The following is a 5581-nucleotide window of genomic DNA, read 5'->3' on the forward strand; positions in this document are numbered from 1 at the left end:
GCATAATGCAATAGGTCAGAATTTTTCTGGAGTCTGGCGGTTCTCCTCCTTAGGGATGAGGGCAATGAAGGTGGCATTCAAGGATGGAAGCATCCATCTATTAACTCTGGACTCCTCGACTACTTGCCAGACTTCCTCCTTGATTAGATCCCAGAAGTTGTGAAAGAAGTCCGAAGTGAAGCCGTCTGGTCTGGGTGCTTTCCCAACTTTGAGCTGTCGCATAGCTGTCTCCACTTCCTATAAAGAAATAGGCCTGAGGAGTATTTGATTGTGTTCCTCAGTTACAATCTTAGGAATAATCTTGGTGATCTTCTCTATAGCTGGCAGCCGATCAGTCTCCGTTTCCTGATGCACCCTCCGAAAGTGGGTGAGGAGTTCCCGTTCTATATCTTCATGCTTCTCTAGATGTTCCCCTTGTCGATTTTGGAGGAGAGTAATGATGTTGTGCTTTCATTGTTGGACAGTGGTATGGTGGAAGAACTTTGTGTTGCGTTCGCCCTCTTTAAGCCATCGGATCCTCAATTTTTGTCTCCAAAGAATCTCTATCTGTCTTGCTCTTTCTGAGATCTGCATTTGTAGTTGACGTTCCTGTTCTGCTATGGTTTCGGATCTGCCTTCAGCTATGATTCTCTGCTGTAATTTTTGCATTTCTTGTTCAAGAGTGTTTTGTGCCTGAAATATATTGCCGAAGGTAAAGAGATTCCACTGTTTTATTTTTTCCTTAATATGTTTTAGCTTTTGTTGGAGCTTGTACATTTTTGCGCCTTCTAGTGGTGTGAAATTTCTCCATGTCTCTGTTATCAAGTTATGAAAATCAGGCTGATTCAGCCAAAAGGCTTCAAAGCGAAAGGGCTTGCGAACATTGTCTCCCGGTCTTTGCTAGTGAATCCTAATAGGCCAATGGTCCAAGCCAGAGAGTGGCAATATAGAGGCCAAGAGATCCCCACCAAGATGTATTGCGTTATCAGAGATCGGGAATCTGTCTAACTCAGATGCAATTTGGTGGGCATCTGCACACTTGTTGTTCCAAGTATAAACGCCATTGTTGAATTCCATATCTATAAGCCTGCTGTTATGAATGTAGCTTTTGAAGTGCGTGCTTTCATAGTCCAGCTTGATCCGTCCTCCTCTTTTTCCCTCCAATCTTGTAATCATGTTGAAGTCCCCTCCTGTGATCCAAAGTGGGTGGGATCTTTCTAAGTTGATCTGAGTTAGGGTGTTCAATGTGTCTACTTTGTTTGTTGCCTCCTCGGGGAAGTAGAAATTAGTTAAGTGTCCATGAACATTTGTCCCTATTAAATGAAACTTGGCCTGAATAAAGTACTTACTGGCATGTATGTTGGTAAGTGTTATAGCTCTATCATCCCAAACGATGGCTAGCCCTCCTAAGGCTCCCATGGCTTCCACCGCCACTTCTTTGCTTCTTGGCCACGCTTTGGCAAGGATCTGATCCAACGTTGTGGAATTACACTTGGTCTCCTGCAAGAAGAGAATTTGAGGCTTTTCCTATTGTAGCATGTTCTTTATTAATCATCCCTTCCCTGAGCTGTTGAGCCCTCTGATGTTCCATGAGATGAGATTCATGATTCACGATTGGGAAGGGGATTATAGTATTTGGTGAGCTTGGAGTATCTTCCAGATTCCACCAGCATCTCCCCTATGCGGATGGTTCTCTAAAGATCAGTTTTCCGTCCTCGTTTCTTGTTGTCTTTGAAGATATTTCTTCCATCCCACTAACTACCAGTTTGGATGCCTAATGATCTTTGCTTCTGTGCTCTTGAGAGAATTACTTCTAAGTTCTCTAGCTATCGCTAAGGAGTTTTGTCATATTCCTTTTTCTTACAAGCCTGTTCAAGTCCCAGTATATCTAGATCTCCAATGTCGAAGCTCTCCAGTTCCTCTTCCATGTGTTGTACTGTTTCCTGCTCTGCCTCTGTATCATCTACAATCATGAGCTGCATCTGAGTGCTATCTACCTCCATACCTTGAGCGGTCCTTTTCTTCATGTTACTGGGAGAGGGCGTTTTGGTGTTCGCGGGTTGCTTAGAAGTGAGGGCTTTCTTTGAGCTTGATGGAGCAGAATGGGCGGAAGTCTTAGGAATGGCTTCAGGTTGTTTCTCATTATCTAAAATATGAACCTCCGGTTGGAGCAGGATTCCAAAGTTGTTGCTTATTGAAGGCAAGTAGGTGCTAGTGACAGGTTTTTTCACTGAGGTAGAGGGCTTTTTATGGGTCTTTTTACGATTGGGAAATTTTGTGAACCCATCCGAGTCGGATTTGTCCATTGAAGGGGTGGTCGTGGATTTCATATTGGAGGGACAGTCTCGAAATAAATGGCCGAGGGAATGGCATTTTCGACAGCGGAATGGTACATGCTCATAATCTATTGTTTGTAACCATTCATAATCATCATGGTAGAGGCTTACCGCGTCCGGGAGAGCTTTGCTGAGGTGCATGTATACACAGATCCACGCATAGGAGGTGTATCGCTTCAGCTTTGTCTCCTCTGCCACTTTGATGAATTCGCCTAAACCATTCCCAATGTCTCACAAAGAGTCTTCGTCCCAATACTCCAGAGGGAGAGAATAAAGGCGCAACCACACCGGGGCCTAGCTCAGATCTTCTTTGTCCGGGTTAAAGCGCTCGATCCATCCTCTTAGGTATAGCCCTGCTGCGTTGAAGAAATATGGTCCTCCATCCAATACCCTGTTTCGGTCCTCCAGACAATTGAAAATGGCAGTAAAGAAGCCCTTAGGCCATAACTGCAGTGTTATGTGCCCTTTTGGCTTCCATTTGGTTGCAATCCAGCTGTGCAAATCTTTTTCCATTGGCCAAAGGCCTATGAACTTTCCTATCAAAGCATGATCCCTCATAAACTGGATCTGAGTGTTGATGTGCTGACTTGCAGGGAGCTTGATTTTGGGTCTGTCAACTGCTACTGGCTTGCAGGTGTTTGACGTTACTCGTTGTTCTTCATTTGTGTTGTTATTCGTTGGCGTATTTTCATTCTCTGTTGCTGTATCTTCTAGATGGTCCATCCTGAGATTTTCAGTCTTTCGCAGGCCGTTTTCCATATCAGCGAAGGGAGGCATCATGTCCTCCCCCTGAGGGGGTTCCATTGCGTGATAGATGTTCCTTATTGTGCTGTAGCTGCCTTATGGCTGAAGGTTAATGGCAAAACGATGCAGTCTGTGAAGGTCTACCAGTTGCATAGCACCGTCAAACCCTAAGCGCTCCGCTCTCCATTTTCATTCGAAGTGAAATATCGTATGAAACATAGGTTTGATCTAAAGTGGTCATTGTATTAAATATAAAGTTTTGTCTTAAAATATTTTTGTCTCAAAATGCTTTTGTCTTAAATATAAAGTTTTATCTTAAAATAATTTTGTCTTAAATTGTTTTTGTCTTAAAATAATTTTGTTTTAAACTATTTTTGTCTTAAATATAAAGTTTTGTCTTAAAATATTTTTGTCTCAACCTATTTTTGTCTTAAAGTTTATATTTAAGACAAATCAATTGATATTAATTTTTAATGTAAAATAACTAAAATAAAAAATGATTTTTTAAGACAAAAAATGTCTGTTGTCTTAAAAAAATGTCTTAAAAGTACCTTTGGTGTAGTAATGACTCCTTCAAACCTCTCACCTCTTCCAACACTCGTAGTCCTCCAACACTCATAATTTTTTGTTTGATATGCTTTAGGTAAGGCTTTAGCTGAAAAAATGACGCAATCTGTGAGCGTGGAGATAGATTTGAAGGTGGTTTCTGCTGAGAAACTGTGGGGTGCCTTTCGGGATTCTGCAACCTTATTTCCGAAGATAATGCCCTCTCATTTCAAAAGCATTGAAGTCATCGGAGATGGTAACATTGACACAATCCACAAAATTAAATACGGAGAAGGTATGAAGGAAATCTGAAATTTGGAATTTGAGTTTTGGAATTCTAAACATAATTAGCAGAGGTTCCAGAATCTGTTTGGCTACCATTTATATGTTTCTGTTATAAATGTTTGGTGATGTTTCTGCCATTTTTACTATTGGTGATCTTTATGTCACCTGGCAGTGGGGTGCGTACAGAAGTAGTGATCGTTTCCTTAACTTAAAGGTTGATGGGTGTGAAGCTGATGATTTTTAAGAGAAATTAGAGGATATTAAATAAATACAAAGTATTTTACAAATGTTATACAGGGTAGAATATATGTTTCTTGGGTTTAGGATTGTTTAACTTAATAATCTATTTTGGGAATATATTATCTTTCAAAAGTTAGACTATATTCTTATACATTACATTTCAAAATATTTTCAAAATCTACAGTCCACTTAAATTTATATAAATCTTGTTCTTTTGATTTAACATGTATCTTGTTCTTTACCTATCCCGAACCAAAATTATATACAAAAATATGGAAAAAAAAATCGTTGTTGGGTGCAGGAATGAAAGTGGCGACCTATGTATCGGAGAATTGAAGCATGGAACGAAACAAATATGACCCTTATACTGTGATCGAGGATGAGATGCTGAACATATTCAAAGCCTTCAAGCCAACCATGAAGGTAATTCCAGGAGCTGATGCCAATTCTTGCACTATAAGTTGGAAAGTCGAGTTCGAGCCAGCGGGCAACCAAATTCCCCCAACAGAGCTAATTAAGGAAGCAACAGTCAGCATATTCAAGACCGTGGAAGGATATCTACTGAGCACAGCTTGAGTTTCACTTGGATGATACTATGTTCAGTATAATAGAATAATGGATCACAGTGTTGATTGCTAGAACCTTGTAAGCCGTAGTCTCTTTGCACAAGGATGGATCACAGTGTTGATTGCTAGAACCTTGTAAGCCGTAGTCTCTTTGCACAAGGAAATGGTTCGCTCCTGAGAGATTTTTTATTTAATAAAGTAATTGATATATTTCTCAGATTGATATTCACATTTTTATTTATTTGTTCGATAGTGCAATGGAAATGGTCGTGGTTATGAGTTTACCAACAAATGTTACATACCTGCAAAGCCCACTGGAATGAGGGTGGCATACCTATGCATGAGAAGAGTAGCCCACTGGAATGAGGGTGGCATACCTATGCATGAGAAGAGTAGAGTTAATTTTTTGGGGACCTAGAAAAATGCCTTTTTTTAGGTATCTCTTTTGTTTTCTTTGTTTTTTTTGCTTTTTAGGGTGGGTTTTCTTTTGGCTTTTTTAGGGTGGGTGAAGTGACGATAATGATGGCAAGATTTGTATTTAAACTTTTTTTGTTATACGAAATTCCTATTATTTAAATATAGTTGAATCTGGCACAGAAAAATAAAACATTTGTCAATATATTCTCCCAAAAAACTCGTGAATATTCTTGAGATTATCTTTATTCTAGCGATGCAGAGGAAGATAGGTTAGCGTATCCAGTACATGAACGGCCAAAGGGTGTCTTTTTCAAAATTGAAATCGCCGTCCAAGCCATTTAATTACAAGCCCTGAGATCTCATTTCTAAAAAGCGATTCATGATCAGCGATTTTTTCAACCGGAATGTGAAGAAATTGGCCTCAGAATGAGAGAGAGTCTCGGTGCAAATTTTCGTGCATTCATGATT

General features: G+C 40.0%; 1 pseudogene; it reads left to right on the forward strand.

The window, feature by feature from the left end:
* The first annotated feature begins 3722 nt into the window (after window positions 1-3722).
* On the forward strand, window positions 3723-4706 carry LOC149190238 (MLP-like protein 423; annotated as a pseudogene).
* Window positions 4707-5581: the final 875 nt, after the last annotated feature.

Source organism: Pinus tabuliformis, chromosome 3_1 (genome assembly GCF_031772625.1).
Source record: "Pinus tabuliformis cultivar Carrire ecotype Pingquan chromosome 3_1, CPIR1, whole genome shotgun sequence".
NCBI classification, from domain to species: domain Eukaryota; kingdom Viridiplantae; phylum Streptophyta; class Pinopsida; order Pinales; family Pinaceae; genus Pinus; species Pinus tabuliformis.